Consider the following 18,519-nt stretch of genomic DNA (forward strand, 5'->3'; position numbering starts at 1 on the left):
CGGAGTCGGGGGGTAGTGTGTTCATGTAGGGCGTGTGCGGGGAAACATAAAAAGGAAACCAGAGGTGCCTAGTGCGAGGTATCTAGTCAAAGGATATATCTTACTATCGGGGTCCTTAAACCTCTTTCGACGCCGTGGCGTTCTAAAGTTCTTCGGTTCTTGGGTCCCTGCTACTTCGGAACGTTGTACTTTACAATATTTACATTATTTCATTTCACCCTCCTTTTACATTCCCTTATTTACACCATTCGTTTTACCCATCCTTGGAAGTCACGTTCTTCCTCTACGCGAGGGTTCATGAGTCAGTCGCGTACTTTTAATGCGGAGCGTCGGGTTGTCGATCCGATCCGTCCTCCAAGGCCGGGCAACCATCTTCTTTTAACCTTAAAGAGAGAGCAGAGTAGGGTGCACAGAAAAAGAACTTTCCTACCCATCCCATATTGTTTTAAAATAAAACATGCAATACCCGTCCATAGTTTAAAAGACTTTAATTTGCAAATTCATTTCAGCATATGGATTAGGAGGGTGTGGTCGTATTTGGTCGGTCGTGGCAATGGCTAAAGTGCGTACAGTGGGGGGTGTCGTTTGCAACAGTAAAAACATCGGAAAGTTTTACTCATTCATTTGTAAGAGACTAAAACGTCTATTAATTGGCTGGGGGTTCGGGGGCATATATTTTCATAATTTAGAAACATAATCATAACGGTTGTAATCAGATTTCCTATATACATACCGTACGCATGTATCGTAAATGAGGTCTACATCAGTTATAAAAATATAATACATTGTATATTTGTAATCAACGTTTGTAACGGGGATCTTTTCATACAGTTCGTCGAGTGAGCTCTCCTTGTCTTTTCTAGCCAAGTGTACAAAGGATCACAAAAATCTCAGAACATCAAGTTTATATTAGTGCGAAGGAACACCACGAGGTGTTCGTAAGTTCCGATTGATACCAGCGCCATTTTGGGCGGGGCCGGCACAGTCCGGAAGCAGCATCAGGGGGAAATGTTTCCATTACTGGCAGTTTGGACCAGAGTCCTTTTCGGCAGTTCTAGAATTCACGCTAACAGAAGGTGTGGCAATGTCATGTTTGTTTCGTTGGCGATCGAAGCAGCCGTCCCTTACCGGAAGCCTGCTAAGGCCGAAGGCTCCGCCGGGGACCTTTGCATGATCTTCAAGGCTGCGGAGATGCTGTCGGAGATGGGGGCTCGTGCTCCATGGGACAAATGTTCGAGTTGTATGGCTGGCCAAAGTTACTCTAGTGGCCGGGGCCCGCCTTCCAGCGGATCCAGACGCCATTTTGAGGCCCTACAGGGGCCACTCTCGTCGAGTTTGCAAGAATGGAAGAGACCCTTTGGAGTGAAGGGAAGAGGTCCCTGTTTTGTGAGAGCGGGACGTTCAGCTGGGGTGCAGCTGTGATGCCCCCACCTGGGGGGGCGAGGGAGACTCGTTCACATCGTCTCCTTCTCCCGGTGCACTCCATGCCGCTCCTTTTCATCGCCCTGCATGAAGGCCTCTCCACATCCGATGTTCCCCAAGCGTCACCATTGTACGTTCGGTGCTGCGCAAATACTGCGGTGCCACCATTGTGTGTTCGGTGCTGCGCAAGTACTGGGGTGCCACCATGGTGTGTCCGGTGCTGTGGAAGTATGGGCACCATCGCCTGACTGGGGGTGTTCGGTGCCGGGCTGGGGGCTGGGAAACCTCCTACCGGTGGAGGTGGGAGAGGCTCGTCCGCGTCGCCTCTCCCTCCCAGTCCAACTTGGACAAATTGTTGTGGAGGTACGTGCAGGACATCCCGCCGTCCAGGACTGCTGCGGCCGTGACGGAAGAGAAAAGGAAGAGGTGCCTCGTTCTCCTCTTGACATGTGGCGGGACTACCTTAGTCTTTCCAGGCCCGTTGCGGCCGGCCAAAGAGACATGTGGCGGGACTACCTGCAAATGCCCAGGCTGCGGGCTCCCGCCTCTCCTCCGGCTCCCCCATACGTTAAGATTTCCTGACCAAGAGTTGGCGGCGGGGCTCGCCTTATATGGGTTGCCGTTGGTTGGGCGTAGCCGTAACCCTACCCTATTTTGGAAGGTTCCAGAATGGGGGGGGGGGGGCGAATGTTCCGTTTGACTTTCATTTTCTACAGTTTATCGTTATTATTCCTTGTTTGTTGTGTTAAATTAAAAGTTCAAGTTTATTAATGTTCTACGGGTTTTGTTTTATCATTTCTTTCTTTCCAGGTTGCTTTTATGCTAAGTTTCTGCTAACAGGGGTCGAGTAACACGGAAACACGTGTAAAAGGGATGACGCAGATTTGTACATTACATACACACGAACTCAGACGGGGGACAGTACAAGTACGACATACAAAGACCCAAGACAAATATAAAAACAGTTATCGGTCATAATTATCTCTTTCCGTCTGTAAGTTTTTTTAAACGAGGCTGGGTTCCCGTCTTGACATTGCCCGACCTAGGAGAACTTGATCATGCCGCTGAGATTTTCCTGGCGAAATCTGTGCCATCGGGCATAATCAAACGTGGTGGTTCTGTCTGGCCTGTCTATGTAAGTCGGGTTCTTCTCTGTCTCGCGCCTTTTCTCGTACTGTCGGTCTGTCGTTCCTGTCGGTCCTCTGCTCCTACTCACGCTCAGTAGAGTCGGGCATTGGGCTTTCCAGTGTCCGACATACCTACAAAAAGCGCATTGGTCTGACCCTAAGTCTGGTCGTCCTTGGTATAGTGTCGGGGGGTAAGTTGTGGGTAGCGGTGTCCTGGGGTTGTCCTGTCGGTATATTTCCCTACTTGGTTTATCCTCGTCTTTTCTCTGTCGTTGCATAGCCTCTCTGCGCCACATACCGAGACTGTCGAGCATAATTGGCGTTGTCTTATTATTTCGAAGGGCTATTTCTAACGTTTCTATTTTATCAAGGTCGAAGGATCCTGCCAGTGGCCACTGTTTGTCTTGGCTATCTTCGGTATACCTGTGCCATAATTTATTATAAGCTATGGTAACTAACCCATAGTTTATGAACATGTCCTTATTAGGGGTGCCTTCTAGTGGAGCCATATGGTCCACTTCTAACACCCGGTCCGGGCTAAACAGGCTATTTATCAATGGGGAGAAGACAGACATGACGGCTCGTAACGAGGGACTAAAAAGTCAGCACTGCCTATCTTATCACTAGGTGCAAAGACTAGACAGAATATTTCTATTCTACGTTGTTTGCAGGCAGTGAATACCTCATGGATCCCAAAAAAACCAATAGACCAACAAAATAACAATGGGGAGAATGAGTAGGACCGCAAAGATCTGCGTCACCTACCCTTTTCACTATCTGCAAAAAGGATGGTCTCTTCCCTGCTTGCAGACAGAGAATCTCCAGGAAACAATAGTTTGTGAACAACAGTTCAGTTTCAAGCAATTATTGAGTGGGGGAGAAAAAGAACAAGCACGGCTGCTACCCTACTTATCCTCCACTGCTTGCAAAGGGAGAGAGAGCCTGTTGCTTCTCCGTTTGCAGACAGTGAATCTCTAAATAAAAATAAACAAGGCAATACTAGTATTTTTTGACAATCAATCAAGACAAATTCTTTCGCAATTTGTCGTGGCAACACGACCTTACCCGGACCATGTGGACAGTTTCTTGTCTTCCGAATCCAGCGCCCGATCGTCCTCTTTTTCTCGTATTTCTCACGGCACTCCTGATGGTTCCCAGTCAGGACCGTAGATCACTCGAGAGAGGTCTGTTCGGAACTAGTGAAGTTCGGATGATCGGCTGCCAGACGAGGGTCTATTGGGCAAGAGCTCTCCCGATCGTTGCAGTCGTTCACTCTGTCGTCGGGACCTCTCCCACTGGATCCACGAGTCGCTGATGGGCCCCACGCTTGGGACGCCAATTGTAAAAACAGTTTCAATCGGGTCGGGGACAATCGATATTTGCCCGGCGGTATTGCCTCTGTGACCCTCTAGTTATTTAAATCAATGAAGAGGCAGGCGCTGGAGACTGGAAAGCAGGAAACAAGGTTTTTTATTCTCTCCGGAGGAGAACACAACGAAACGGACAGAAGGTATCGTTCAGAGGTGCTCTAACGTACATTTGAGGCCTGGCCCCTTATATACAGTGTTTTACGGTTTTTATTGCAGTTTACAAATATGTGACAAAGCTTTGATATACGGAAAGACATACCCGGAATCCCCCTTTGGGGCCCGTTCCCACACACATTTACAGTTGAAATCCCCACCCCAATCACAACAGGTGGTGAGCATCGCGCAGCTGGATAATCCGCCGATTCACGGGATGAGGGGAGTCTGATTGGATCTCATGGGGCGGGGGCTTTGATCAACCCGGGGATTTCTTTGATGGGGGAAGCTTTCTATTGTACGGGGAGGGGCGAGGGTGGTATCGGCAGAGCTGGGTGTCGGCTTGGGAACGGGGAGGAAAAAACGGGCACACGGGGAAAAAGGGGGTTTGCATCTAAGGGCCGGAGATCATGAAAGGAAAGCAGGGAGGTGTCGCGCTGGGAACAGGATGAGGGCCGGGGGCAGAGCAGCGCCGAAGAGGGGTTTATGACTCCAGGCAGGTGCAAGCAGGGGGGGTGGTCAGCGGGCAGGCTTAGCGAAGGCAAAGGGCTATGTCAGGGGCCAGCGGCATGCAAAAGGGTTGGTTCTGATCGGGGCATCTTAAAATGGCGGACGCGCGCAACAAAAGTGTGGCATCAGGGGAAGAGGCAAGATGGCGCAGATAATGTTCACCAAAACGCACTAATTTTCCACACTCTCTGAGTCTCTTCTGGTCCTCTCTCTGTGGGTCTCTTCTGGTCTTCTCTCTGAGTCTCTTCTGGTCCTATGAGTCTCTTCTGGTCCTCTCTAGGAGTCTCTTCTGGTCCTCTCTCTGGGTCTCTTCTGGTCCTCTCTAGGAGTCACTTCTGGTCCTCTCTAGGAGTCTCTTCTGGTCCTCTCTAGGAGTCTCTTCTGGTCCTCTCTAGGAGTCTCTTCTGGTCCTCTCTAGGAGTCTCTTCTGGTCATCTCTCTAGGAGTCTCTTCTGGTCATCTCTCTAGGAGTCTCTTCTGCTCATCTCTCTAGGAGTCTCTTCTGGTCCTCTCTAGGAGTCTCTTCAGGTCCTCTCTAGGAGTCTCTTCTGGTCCTCTCTCTGAGTCTGGTCCTCTCTAGGAGTCTCTTCTGGTCCTCTCTAGGAGTCTCTTCTGGTCCTCTCTAGGAGTCTCTTCTGGTCCTCTCTAGGAGTCTCTTCTGGTCCTCTCTAGGAGTCTCTTCTGGTCATCTCTCTGAGTCTCTTCTGGTCCTCTCTAGGAGTCTCTTCAGGTCCTCTCTAGGAGTCTCTTCTGGTCCTCTCTAGGAGTCTCTTCTGGTCCTCTCTAGGAGTCTCTTCTGGTCCTCTCTAGGAGTCTCTTCTGGTCCTCTCTAGGAGTCTCTTCTGGTCCTCTCTAGGAGTCTCTTCTGGTCCTCTCTCTGAGTCTCTTCTGGTCCTCTCTGGGAGTCTCTTCTGGTCCACTCTCTGGGTCTCTTCTGGTCCTCTCTAGGAGTCTCTTCTGGTCCTCTCTCTGTGGGTCTCTTCTGGTCCTCTCTCTGAGTCTCTTCTGGTCCTCTCTAGGAGTCTCTTCTGGTCCTCTCTGGGAGTCTCTTCTGGTCCTCTCTGGGAGTCTCTTCTGGTCCTCTCTGGGAGTCTCTTCTGGTCCTCGCTCGGAGTCTCTTCTGGTCCTCTCTCTGGATCTCTTCTGGTTCTCTCTCTGGGTCTCTTCTGGTCCTCTCTCTGAGTCTCTTCTGGCCCTCTCTCTGAGTCTCTTCTGGTCCTCTCTCTGAGTCTCTTCTGGTCCTCTCTCGGAGTCTCTTCTGGTCCTCTCTCGGAGTCTCTTCTGGTCCTCTCTCTGGGTCTCTTCTGGTCCTCTCTCTGGGTCTCTTCTGGTCCTCTCTCTGGGTCTCTTCTGGTCCTCTCTCTGAGTCTCGTCTGGTCCTCTCTGTCAGTCTCTTCTGGTCCTCTCTATGAGTCTCTTCTGGTCCTCTCTCGGAGTCTCTTCTGGCCCTCTCTCTGAGTCTCTTCTCGTCCTCTCTCTGTGGGTCTCTTCTGGTCCTCTCTCTGAGTCTCTTCTGGTCCTATGAGTCTCTTCTGGTCCTCTCTAGGAGTCTCTTCTGGTCCTCTCTCTGGGTCTCTTCTGGTCCTCTCTAGGAGTCACTTCTGGTCCTCTCTAGGAGTCTCTTCTGGTCCTCTCTCGGAGTCTCTTCTGGTCCTCTCTCGGAGTCTCTTCTGGCACTCTCACTGAGTCTCTTCTGGTCCTCTCTAGGAGTCTCTTCTGGTCCTCTCTAGGAGTCTCTTCTGGTCCTCTCTCTGAGTCTCTTCTGGTCCTCTCTGTGAGTCTCTTCTGGTCCTCTCTGTGAGTCTCTTCTGGTCCTCTCCCTGAATCTCTTCTGGTCCTCTCTCGGAGTCTCTTCTGGCCCTCTCTCTGAGTCTCTTCTGGTCCTCTCTCGGAGTCTCTTCTGGCCCTCTCTCTGGGTCTCTTCTGGTCCTCTCTCTGAGTCTCTTCTGGTCCTCTCTCGGAGTCTCTTCTGGTCCTCTCTCGGAGTCTCTTCTGGCCCTCTCTCTGAGTCTCTTCTGGTCCTCTCTCGGAGTCTCTTCTGGTCCTCTCTCGGAGTCTCTTCTGACCCTCTCTCTGGGTCTCTTCTGGTCCTCTCTAGGAGTCTCTTCTGGTCCTCTCTAGGAGTCTCTTCTGGTCCTCTCTGGGAGTCTCTTCTGGTCCTCTCTGGGAGTCTCTTCTGGTCCTCTCTGTCAGTCTCTTCTGGTCCTCTCTCGGAGTCTCTTCTGGTCCTCGCTCGGAGTGTCTTCTGGTCCTCGCTCGGAGTCTCTTCTGGTCCTCTCTCTGGGTCTCTTCTGGTCCTCTCTCTGGGTCTCTTCTGGTCCTCTCTCTGGGTCTCTTCTGGTCCTCTCTCTGGGTCTCTTCTGGTCCTCTCTCTGAGTCTCTTCTGGCCCTCTCTCTGAGTCTCTTCTGGTCCTCTCTCGGAGTCTCTTCTGGCACTCTCACTGAGTCTCTTCTGGTCCTCTCTCTGAGTCTCTTCTGGTCCTCTCTAGGAGTCTCTTCTGGTCCTCTCTCTGAGTCTCTTCTGGTCCTCTCTGTGAGTCTCTTCTGGTCCTCTCTGTGAGTCTCTTCTGGTCCTCTCTCTGAATCTCTTCTGGTCCTCTCTCGGAGTCTCTTCTGGCCCTCTCTCTGAGTCTCTTCTGGCCCTCTCTCTGAGTCTCTTCTGGTCCTCTCTCGGAGTCTCTTCTGGCCCTCTCTCTGGGTCTCTTCTGGTCCTCTCTAGGAGTCTCTTCTGGTCCTCTCTGGGAGTCTCTTCTGGTCCTCTCTCTGGGTCTCTTCTGGTCCTCTCTCTGAGTCTCTTCTGGCCCTCTCTCTGAGTCTCTTCTGGTCCTCTCTCTGAGTCTCTTCTGGTCCTCTCTGTGAGTCTCTTCTGGTCCTCTCTGTGAGTCTCTTCTGGTCCTCTCTCTGAATCTCTTCTGGTCCTCTCTCTGAGTCTCTTCTGGTCCTCTCTCGGAGTCTCTTCTGGTCCTCTCTCGGAGTCTCTTCTGACCCTCTCTCTGGGTCTCTTCTGGTCCTCTCTAGGAGTCTCTTCTGGTCCTCTCTAGGAGTCTCTTCTGGTCCTCTCTGGGAGTCTCTTCTGGTCCTCTCTGTCAGTCTCTTCTGGTCCTCTCTGTCAGTCTCTTCTGGTCCTCTCTCGGAGTCTCTTCTGGTCCTCTCTCGGAGTCTCTTCTGGTCCTCTCTGTCAGTCTCTTCTGGTCCTCTCTCGGAGTCTCTTCTGGTCCTCGCTCGGAGTGTCTTCTGGTCCTCGCTCGGAGTCTCTTCTGGTCCTCTCTCTGGGTCTCTTCTGGTCCTCTCTCTGGGTCTCTTCTGGTCCTCTCTCTGGGTCTCTTCTGGTCCTCTCTCTGGGTCTCTTCTGGTCCTCTCTCTGAGTCTCTTCTGGCCCTCTCTCTGAGTCTCTTCTGGTCCTCTCTCGGAGTCTCTTCTGGCACTCTCACTGAGTCTCTTCTGGTCCTCTCTCTGAGTCTCTTCTGGTCCTCTCTAGGAGTCTCTTCTGGTCCTCTCTCTGAGTCTCTTCTGGTCCTCTCTGTGAGTCTCTTCTGGTCCTCTCTGTGAGTCTCTTCTGGTCCTCTCTCTGAATCTCTTCTGGTCCTCTCTCGGAGTCTCTTCTGGCCCTCTCTCTGAGTCTCTTCTGGCCCTCTCTCTGAGTCTCTTCTGGTCCTCTCTCGGAGTCTCTTCTGGCCCTCTCTCTGGGTCTCTTCTGGTCCTCTCTAGGAGTCTCTTCTGGTCCTCTCTGGGAGTCTCTTCTGGTCCTCTCTCTGGGTCTCTTCTGGTCCTCTCTCTGAGTCTCTTCTGGCCCTCTCTCTGAGTCTCTTCTGGTCCTCTCTCTGAGTCTCTTCTGGTCCTCTCTGTGAGTCTCTTCTGGTCCTCTCTGTGAGTCTCTTCTGGTCCTCTCTCTGAATCTCTTCTGGTCCTCTCTCTGAGTCTCTTCTGGTCCTCTCTCGGAGTCTCTTCTGGTCCTCTCTCGGAGTCTCTTCTGACCCTCTCTCTGGGTCTCTTCTGGTCCTCTCTAGGAGTCTCTTCTGGTCCTCTCTAGGAGTCTCTTCTGGTCCTCTCTGGGAGTCTCTTCTGGTCCTCTCTGTCAGTCTCTTCTGGTCCTCTCTGTCAGTCTCTTCTGGTCCTCTCTCGGAGTCTCTTCTGGTCCTCTCTCGGAGTCTCTTCTGGTCCTCTCTCTGAGTCTCTTCTCGTCCTCTCTCTGAGTCTCTTCTCGTCCTCTCTCTGAGTCTCTTCTGGTCCTCTCTCTGGGTCTCTTCTGGTCCTCTCTGGGAGTCTCTTCTGGTCCTCTCTCGGAGTCTCTTCTGGCCCTCTCTCTGAGTCTCTTCTGGTCCTCTCTCTGAGTCTCTTCTGGTCCTCTCTCTGAGTCTCTTCTGGCCCTCTCTCTGAGTCTCTTCTGGCCCTCTCTCTGAGTCTCTTCTGGCCCTCTCTCTGAGTCTCTTCTGGCCCTCTCTCTGAGTCTCTTCTGGCCCTCTTTCTGAGTCTCTTCTGGTCCTCTCTGTGAGTCTCTTCTGGTCCTCTCTCTCAGTCTCTTCTGGTCCTCTCTCTCAGTCTCTTCTGGTCCTCTCTCTCGGTCTCTTCTGGTCCTCTCTAGGAGTCTCTTCTGGTCCTCTCTAGGCGTCTCTTCTGGTCCTCTCTAGGCGTCTCTTCTGGTCCTCTCTGGGAGTCTCTTCTGGTCCTCTCTAGGAGTCTCTTCTGGTCCTCTCTAGGACTCTCTTCTGGTCCTCTCTAGGAGTCTCTTCTGGTCCTCTCTCTGAGTCTCTTCTGGTCCTCTCTCTGAGTCTCTTCTGGTCATCTCTCTGAGGGTCTCTTCTGGTCCTCTCTAGGAGTCTCTTCTGGTCCTCTCTAGGAGTCTCTTCTGGTCCTCTCTAGGAGTCTCTTCTGGTCCTCTCTCTGAGTCTCTTCTGGTCCTCTCTCTGAGTCTCTTCTGGTCCTCTCTCTGGGTCTCTTCTGGTCCTCTCTGTGAGTCTCTTCTGGTCCTCTCTCGGAGTCTCTTCTGGCCCTCTCTCTGAGTCTCTTCTGGTCCTCTCTCTGAGTCTCTTCTGGTCCTCTCTCTGAGTCTCTTCTGGTCCTCTCTCTGAGTCTCTTCTGGCCCTCTCTCTGAGTCTCTTCTGGCCCTCTCTCTGAGTCTCTTCTGGTCCTCTTTCTGAGTCTCTTCTGGTCCTCTCTCTGAGTCTCTTCTGGTCCTCTCTCTCAGTCTCTTCTGGTCCTCTCTCTGAGTCTCTTCTGGTCCTCTCTCTGGGTCTCTTCTGGTCCTCTCTAGGAGTCTCTTCTGGTCCTCTCTGGGAGTCTCTTCTGGTCCTCTCTGGGAGTCTCTTCTGGTCCTCTCTAGGAGACTCTTCTGGTCCTCTCTAGGACTCTCTTCTGGTCCTCTCTAGGAGTCTCTTCTGGTCCTCTCTCTGAGTCTCTTCTGGTCCTCTCTCTGAGTCTCTTCTGGTCCTCTCTCTGAGTCTCTTCTGGTCCTCTCTCTGGGTCTCTTCTGGTCCTCTCTCGGAGTCTCTTCTGGTCCTCTCTCGGAGTCTCTTCTGGCCCTCTCTCTGAGTCTCTTCTGGTCCTCTCTCTGAGTCTCTTCTGGTCCTCTCTGTGAGTCTCTTCTGGTCCTCTCTGTGAGTCTCTTCTGGTCCTCTCTCTCAGTCTCTTCTGGTCCTCTCTCTCAGTCTCTTCTGGTCCTCTCTCTGGGAGTCTCTTCTGGTCCTCTCTAGGAGTCTCTTCTGGTCCTCTCTAGGCGTCTCTTCTGGTCCTCTCTGGGAGTCTCTTCTGGTCCTCTCTAGGAGACTCTTCTGGTCCTCTCTAGGACTCTCTTCTGGTCCTCTCTAGGAGTCTCTTCTGGTCCTCTCTCTGAGTCTCTTCTGGTCCTCTCTCTGAGTCTCTTCTGGTCCTCTCTCTGAGTCTCTTCTGGTCCTCTCTCTGTGGGTCTCTTCTGGTCCTCTCTAGGAGTCTCTTCTGGTCCTCTCTAGGAGTCTCTTCTGGTCCTCTCTCTGAGTCTCTTCTGGTCCTTTCTCTGTGGGTCTCTTCTGGTCCTCTCTCTGAGTCTCTTCTGGCCCTCTCTCTGAGTCTCTTCTGGTCCTCTCTCTGAGTCTCTTCTGGTCCTCTCTGTGAGTCTCTTCTGGCCCTCTCTCTGAGTCTCTTCTGGCCCTCTCTCTGAGTCTCTTCTGGCCCTCTCTCTGAGTCTCTTCTGGCCCTCTCTCTGAGTCTCTTCTGGTCCTCTCTGTGAGTCTCTTCTGGTCCTCTCTCTGGGTCTCTTCTGGTCCTCTCTAGGAGTCTCTTCTGGTCCTCTCTAGGCGTCTCTTCTGGTCCTCTCTGGGAGTCTCTTCTGGTCCTCTCTAGGAGACTCTTCTGGTCCTCTCTAGGAGACTCTCTTCTGGTCCTCTCTAGGAGTCTCTTCTGGTCCTCTCTCTGAGTCTCTTCTGGTCCTCTCTCTGAGTCTCTTCTGGTCCTCTCTCTGTGGGTCTCTTCTGGTCCTCTCTAGGAGTCTCTTCTGGTCCTCTCTCTGAGTCTCTTCTGGTCCTCTCTCTGTGGGTCTCTTCTGGTCCTCTCTCTGTGGGTCTCTTCTGGTCCTCTCTCTGAGTCTCTTCTGGTCCTCTCTCTGAGTCTCTTCTGGTCCTATGAGTCTCTTCTGGTCCTCTCTCTGGGTCTCTTCTGGTCCTCTCTCTGTGGGTCTCTTCTGGTCCTCTCTAGGAGTCTCTTCTGGTCCTCTCTAGGAGTCTCTTCTGGTCCTCTCTAGGAGTCTCTTCTGGTCCTCTCTAGGAGTCTCTTCTGGTCCTCTCTCTGAGTCTCTTCTGGTCCTCTCTCTGTGGGTCTCTTCTGGTCCTCTCTCTGAGTCTCTTCTGGTCCTCTCTCTGAGTCTCTTCTGGTCCTCTCTCTGAGTCTCTTCTGGTCCTCTCTCTGTGGGTCTCTTCTGGTCCTCTCTCTGTGGGTCTCTTCTGGTCCTCTCTCTGAGTCTCTTCTGGTCCTCTCTCTGAGTCTCTTCTGGTCCTCTCTCTGAGTCTCTTCTGGTCCTCTCTCTGTGGGTCTCTTCTGGTCCTCTCTAGGAGTCTCTTCTGGTCCTCTCTAGGAGTCTCTTCTGGTCCTCTCTAGGAGTCTCTTCTGGTCCTCTCTAGGAGTCTCTTCTGGTCCTCTCTAGGAGTCGCTTCTGGTCCTCTCTCTGAGTCTCTTCTGGTCCTCTCTCTGAGTCTCTTCTGGTCCTCTCTCTGGGTCTCTTCTGGTCCTCTCTGTGAGTCTCTTCTGGTCCTCTCTCGGAGTCTCTTCTGGCCTTCTCTCTGAGTCTCTTCTGGTCCTCTCTCTGAGTCTCTTCTGGTCCTCTCTGTGAGTCTCTTCTGGTCCTCTCTCTGAGTCTCTTCTGGCCCTCTCTCTGAGTCTCTTCTGGCCCTCTCTCTGAGTCTCTTCTGGTCCTCTTTCTGAGTCTCTTCTGGTCCTCTTTCTGAGTCTCTTCTGGTCCTCTCTGTGAGTCTCTTCTGGTCCTCTCTCTCAGTCTCTTCTGGTCCTCTCTCTGAGTCTCTTCTGGTCCTCTCTCTGGGTCTCTTCTGGTCCTCTCTAGGAGTCTCTTCTGGTCCTCTCTAGGCGTCTCTTCTGGTCCTCTCTGGGAGTCTCTTCTGGTCCTCTCTAGGAGACTCTTCTGGTCCTCTCTAGGAGTCTCTTCTGGTCCTCTCTAGGAGTCTCTTCTGGTCCTCTCTAGGAGTCTCTTCTGGTCCTCTCTAGGAGTCGTCCTCTCTCTGAGTCTCTTCTGGTCCTCTCTCTGGGTCTCTTCTGGTCCTCTCTGTGAGTCTCTTCTGGTCCTCTCTGTGAGTCTCTTCTGGTCCTCTCTCGGAGTCTCTTCTGGCCCTCTCTCTGAGTCTCTTCTGGTCCTCTCTCTGAGTCTCTTCTGGTCCTCTCTGTGAGTCTCTTCTGGTCCTCTCTCTGAGTCTCTTCTGGCCCTCTCTCTGAGTCTCTTCTGGCCCTCTCTCTGAGTCTCTTCTGGTCCTCTTTCTGAGTCTCTTCTGGTCCTCTCTGTGAGTCTCTTCTGGTCCTCTCTGTGAGTCTCTTCTGGTCCTCTCTCTCAGTCTCTTCTGGTCCTCTCTCTCAGTCTCTTCTGGTCCTCTCTCTGGGAGTCTCTTCTGGTCCTCTCTAGGAGTCTCTTCTGGTCCTCTCTAGGCGTCTCTTCTGGTCCTCTCTGGGAGTCTCTTCTGGTCCTCTCTAGGAGACTCTTCTGGTCCTCTCTAGGACTCTCTTCTGGTCCTCTCTAGGAGTCTCTTCTGGTCCTCTCTCTGAGTCTCTTCTGGTCCTCTCTCTGAGTCTCTTCTGGTCCTCTCTCTGAGTCTCTTCTGGTCCTCTCTCTGTGGGTCTCTTCTGGTCCTCTCTAGGAGTCTCTTCTGGTCCTCTCTAGGAGTCTCTTCTGGTCCTCTCTCTGAGTCTCTTCTGGTCCTCTCTCTGTGGGTCTCTTCTGGTCCTCTCTCTGAGTCTCTTCTGGTCCTCTCTCTGAGTCTCTTCTGGTCCTATGAGTCTCTTCTGGTCCTCTCTCTGGGTCTCTTCTGGTCCTCTCTCTGTGGGTCTCTTCTGGTCCTCTCTAGGAGCCTCTTCTGGTCCTCTCTAGGAGTCTCTTCTGGTCCTCTCTAGGAGTCTCTTCTGGTTCTCTCTCTGTGGGTCTCTTCTGGTCCTCTCTCTGTGGGTCTCTTCTGGTCCTCTCTCTGAGTCTCTTCTGGTCCTCTCTCTGAGTCTCTTCTGGTCCTCTCTCCGAGTCTCGTCTGGTCCTCTCTCTGAGTCTCGTCTGGTCCTCTCTCCGAGTCTCTTCTGGTCCTGTCTCCGAGTCTCTTCTGGTCCTCTCTCCGAGTCTCTTCTGGTCCTCTCTCCGAGTCTCTTCTGGTCCTCTCTCTGAGTCTCTTCTGGTCCTCTCTCTGAGTCTCTTCTGGTCCTCTCTCTGAGTCTCTTCTGGTCCTCTCTCTGAGTCTCTTCTGGTCCTCTCTCTGAGTCTCTTCTGGTCCTCTCTCTGAGTCTCTTCTGGTCCTCTCTCTGAGTCTCTTCTGGTCCTCTCTCTGAGTCTCTTCTGTTCCTCTCTCTGGGTCTCTTCTGGTCCTCTCTCTGAGTCTCTTCTGGTCCTCTCTCGGAGTCTCTTCTGGTCCTCTCTCGGAGTCTCTTCTGGCCCTCTCTCTGAGTCTCTTCTGGTCCTCTCTCTGGGTCTCTTCTGGTCCTCTCTCTGGGTCTCTTCTGGTCCTCTCTAGGAGTCTCTTCTGGTCCTCTCCGGGAGTCTCTTCTGGTCCTCTCTAGGAGTCTCTTCTGGTCCTCTCTAGGAGTCTCTTCTGGTCCTCTCTGTGAGTCTCTTCTGGTCCTCTCTGTGAGTCTCTTCTGGTCCTCTGGTTCTCTCTCTGAGTCTCTTCTGGTCCTCTCTCTGGGTCTCTTCTGGTCCTCTCTCTGAGTCTCTTCTGGTCCTCTCTCTGTGGGTCTCTTCTGGTCCTCTCTCTGTGGGTCTCTTCTGGTCCTCTCTCTGTGGGTCTCTTCTGGTCCTCTCTCTGTGGGTCTCTTCAGGTCCTCTCTCTGTGGGTCTCTTCAGGTCCTCTCTCTGGGTCTCTTCTGGTCCTCTCTCTGTGGGTCTCTTCTGGTCCTCTCTCTGTGGGTCTCTTCTGGTCCTCTCTCTGTGGGTCTCTTCAGGTCCTCTCTCTGGGTCTCTTCTGGTCCTCTCTCTCTCAGTCTCTTCTGGTCCTCTCTCTGAGTCTCTTCTGGTCCTCTCTCTGTGGGTCTCTTCTGGTCCTCTCTCTGAGTCTCTTCTGGTCCTGGAGTCTCTTCTGGTCCTCTCTCTAACTATCTTCTGGTCCTCTCTCTAACTCTCTTCTGGTCCTCTCTCTAACTCTCTTCTGGTCCTCTCTAGGAGTCTCTTCTGGTCCTCTCTAGGAGTCTCTTCTGGTCCTCTCTAGGAGTCTCTTCTGGTCCTCTCTAGGAGTCTCTTCTGGTCCTCTCTCTGTGAGTCTCTTCTGGTCCTCTCTGTGAGTATCTTCTGGTCCTCTGGTTCTCTCTGTGAGTCTCTTCTGGTCCTCTCTCTGGGTCTCTTCTGGTCCTCTCTCTGAGTCTCTTCTGGTCCTCTCTCTGTGGGTCTCTTCTGGTCCTCTCTCTGTGGGTCTCTTCAGGTCCTCTCTCTGTGGGTCTCTTCAGGTCCTCTCTCTGTGGGTCTCTTCAGGTCCTCTCTCTGTGGGTCTCTTCAGGTCCTCTCTCTGGGTCTATTCTGGTCCTCTCTCTGTGGGTCTCTTCTGGTCCTCTCTCTGTGGGTCTCTTCAGGTCCTCTCTCTGGGTCTCTTCTGGTCCTCTCTCTCTCAGTCTCTTCTGGTCCTCTCTCTGAGTCTCTTCTGGTCCTCTCTCTGTGGGTCTCTTCTGGTCCTCTCTCTGAGTCTCTTCTGGTCCTCTCTCTGTGGGTCTCTTCTGGTCCTCTCTCTCTGGGTCTCTTCTGGTCCTCTCTCTGAGTCTCTTCTGGTCCTCTCTCGGAGTCTCTTCTGGCACTCTCTCTGAGTCTCTTCTGGTCCTCTCTCTGGGTCTCTTCTGGTCCTCTCTAGGAGTCTCTTCTGGTCCTCTCTAGGAGTCTCTTCTGGTCCTCTCTAGGAGTTTCTTCTGGTCCTCTCTAGGAGTTTCTTCTGGTCCTCTCTAGGAGTCTCTTCTGGTCCTCTCTAGGAGTCTCTTCTGGTCCGCTCTGTGAGTCTCTTCTGGTCCTCTGGTTCTCTCTCTGAGTCTCTTCTGGTCCTCTCTCTGGGTCTCTTCTGGTCCTCTCTCTGAGTCTCTTCTGGTCCTCTCTCTGAGTCTCTTCTGGTCCTCTCTCTGTGGGTCTCTTCTGGTCCTCTCTCTGTGGGTCTCTTCTGGTCCTCTCTCTGTGGGTCTCTTCTGGTCCTCTCTCTGTGGGTCTCTTCAGGTCCTCTCTCTGGGTCTCTTCTGGTCCTCTCTCTGTGGGTCTCTTCTGGTCCTCTCTCTGTGGGTCTCTTCTGGTCCTCTCTCTGTGGGTCTCTTCAGGTCCTCTCTCTGTGGGTCTCTTCAGGTCCTCTCTCTGGGTCTCTTCTGGTCCTCTCTCTCTCAGTCTCTTCTGGTCCTCTCTCTGAGTCTCTTCTGGTCCTCTCTCTGTGGGTCTCTTCTGGTCCTCTCTCTGAGTCTCTTCTGGTCCTGGAGTCTCTTCTGGTCCTCTCTCTAACTCTCTTCTGGTCCTCTCTCTAACTCTCTTCTGGTCCTCTCTCTAACTCTCTTCTGGTCCTCTCTAGGAGTCTCTTCTGGTCCTCTCTAGGAGTCTCTTCTTGTCCTCTCTAGGAGTCTCTTCTGGTCCTCTCTCTGTGAGTCTCTTCTGGTCCTCTCTGTGAGTGTCTTCTGGTCCTCTGGTTCTCTCTGTGAGTCTCTTCTGGTCCTCTCTCTGGGTCTCTTCTGGTCCTCTCTCTGAGTCTCTTCTGGTCCTCTCTCTGAGTCTCTTCTGGTCCTCTCTCTGTGGGTCTCTTCTGGTCCTCTCTCTGTGGGTCTCTTCAGGTCCTCTCTCTGTGGGTCTCTTCAGGTCCTCTCTCTGTGGGTCTCTTCAGGTCCTCTCTCTGTGGGTCTCTTCAGGTCCTCTCTCTGGGTCTATTCTGGTCCTCTCTCTGTGGGTCTCTTCTGGTCCTCTCTCTGTGGGTCTCTTCAGGTCCTCTCTCTGGGTCTCTTCTGGTCCTCTCTCTCTCAGTCTCTTCTGGTCCTCTCTCTGAGTCTCTTCTGGTCCTCTCTCTGTGGGTCTCTTCTGGTCCTCTCTCTGAGTCTCTTCTGGTCCTCTCTCTGTGGGTCTCTTCTGGTCCTCTCTCTGAGTCTCTTCTGGTCCTATGAGTCTCTTCTGGTCCTCTCTAGGAGTCTCTTCTGGTCCTCTCTAGGAGTCTCTTCTGGTCCTCTCTCTGGGTCTCTTCTGGTCCTCTCTCTGGGTCTCTTCTGGTCCTCTCTCTCAGTCTCTTCTGGTCCTCTCTCTCAGTCTCTTCTGGTCCTCTCTCTCAGTCTTTTCAGGTCCTCTCTCTGGGTCTCTTCTGGTCCTCTCTCTGGGTCTCTTCTGGTCCTCTCTCTGAGTCTCTTCTGGTCCTCTCTCTGAGTCTCTTCTGGTCCTCTCTCTGAGTCTCTTCTGGTCCTCTCTCTGTGGGTCTCTTCTGGTCCTCTCTCTGTGGGTCTCTTCTGGTCCTCTCTCTGTGGGTCTCTTCTGGTCCTCTCTATGAGTCTCTACTGGTCCTCTCTCTGTGGGTCTCTTCTGGTCCTCTCTCTGGGTCTCTTCTGGTCCTCTCTCTGTGGGTCTCTTCTGGTCCTCTCTCTGAGTCTCTTCTGGTCCTCTCTGTGAGTCTCTTCTGGTCCTCTCTCTGAGTCTCTTCTGGTCCTCTCTCTGAGTCTCTTCTGGTCCTATGAGTCTCTTCTGGTCCTCTCTCTGAGTCTCTTCTGGTCCTCTCTCTGAGTCTCTTCTGGTCCTCTCTCTGAGTCTCTTCTGGTCCTCTCTCTGAGTCTCTTCTGGTCCTCTCTCTGAGTCTCTTCTGGTCCTCTCTCGTGGGTCTCTTCTGGTCCTCTCTCGGTGGGTCTCTTCTGGTCCTCTCTCTGTGGGTCTCTTCTGGTCCTCTCTCTGAGTCTCTTCTGGTCCTCTCTCTGAGTCTCTTCTGGTCCTCTCTCTGTGGGTCTCTTCTGGTCCTCTCTCTGTGGGTCTCTTCTGGTCCTCTCTGCGAGTCTCTTCTGGTCCTCTCTCTGACTCTCTTCTGGTCCTCTCTCTGACTCTCTTCTGGTCCTCTCTCTGACACTCTTCTGGTCCTCTCTCTGACTCTCTTCTGGTCCTCTCTGTGAGTCTCTTCTGGTCCTCCCTCTGAGTCTCTTCTGGTCCTCTCTCCGCGTCTCTTCTGGTCCTCCCTCTGAGTCTCTTCTGGTCCTTTCTCTGAGTCTCTTCTGGTCCTTTCTCTAAGTCTATTCTGGTCCTCTCTTCTGGTCCTCTCTAGGAGTCTCTTCTGGTCCTCTCTATGAGTCTCTTCTGGTCCTCTCTATGAGTCTCTTCTGGTACTCTCTATGAGTCTCTTCTGGTACTCTCTATGAGTCTCTTCTGGTCCTCTCTCTGAGTCTCTTCTGGTCCTCTCTATGAGTCTCTTCTGGTCCTCTCTATGAGTCTCTTCTGGTCCTCTCTAGGAGTCTCTTCCGGTCCTCTCTCTCAGTCTCTTCTGGTCCTCTCTGTCAGTCTCTTCTGGTCCTCTCTATGAGTCTCTTCTGGTCCTCTGTCAGTCTCGTCTGGTCCTCTCTGTCAGTCTCTTCTGGTCCTCTCTATGAGTCTTTTCTGGTCCTCTCTCTGAGTCTCTTCTGGTCCTCTCTATGAGTCTCTTCCGGTCCTCTCTCTCAGTCTCTTCTGGTCCTCTGTCAGTCTCTTCTGGTCCTCTCTATGAGTCTCTTCTGGTCCTCTCTCTGTCAGTCTCTTTTGGTCCTCTCTATGAGTCTTTTCTGGTCCTCTCTCTGAGTCTCTTCTGGTCCTCTCTAGGAGTCTCTTCTGGTCCTCTCTAGGAGTCTCTTCTGGTCCTCTCTAGGAGTCTCTTCTGGTCCTCTCTATGAGTCTCTTCTGGTCCTCTCTCTGTCAGTCTCTTCTGGTCCTCTCTGTCAGTCTCTTCTGGTCCTCTCTATGAGTCTTTTCTGGTCCTCTCTCTGAGTCTCTTCTGGTCCTCTCTAGGAGTCACTTCCGGTCCTCTCTCTCAGTCTCTTTTGGTCCTCTGTCAGTCTCTTCTGGTCCTCTCTGTCAGTCTCTTCTGGTCCTCTCTAGGAGTCTCTTCTGGTCCTCCCTCTGAGTCTCTTCTGGTCCTTTCTCTGAGTCTCTTCTGGCCCTCTCTAGGAGTCTCTTCTGGTCCTCTCTCGGAGTCTCTTCTGGCCCTCTCTCTGAGTCTCTTCTGGTCCTCTCTCTGGGTCTCTTCTGGTCCTCTCTCTGAGTCTTTTCTGGTCCTCTCTATGAGTCTCTTCTGGTCCTCTCTCTGAGTCTCTTCTGGTCCTCTCTCGGA

Source organism: Lissotriton helveticus, chromosome 4_1, assembly GCF_964261635.1.
Source record: "Lissotriton helveticus chromosome 4_1, aLisHel1.1, whole genome shotgun sequence".
In the NCBI taxonomy this organism is placed as follows: domain Eukaryota; kingdom Metazoa; phylum Chordata; class Amphibia; order Caudata; family Salamandridae; genus Lissotriton; species Lissotriton helveticus.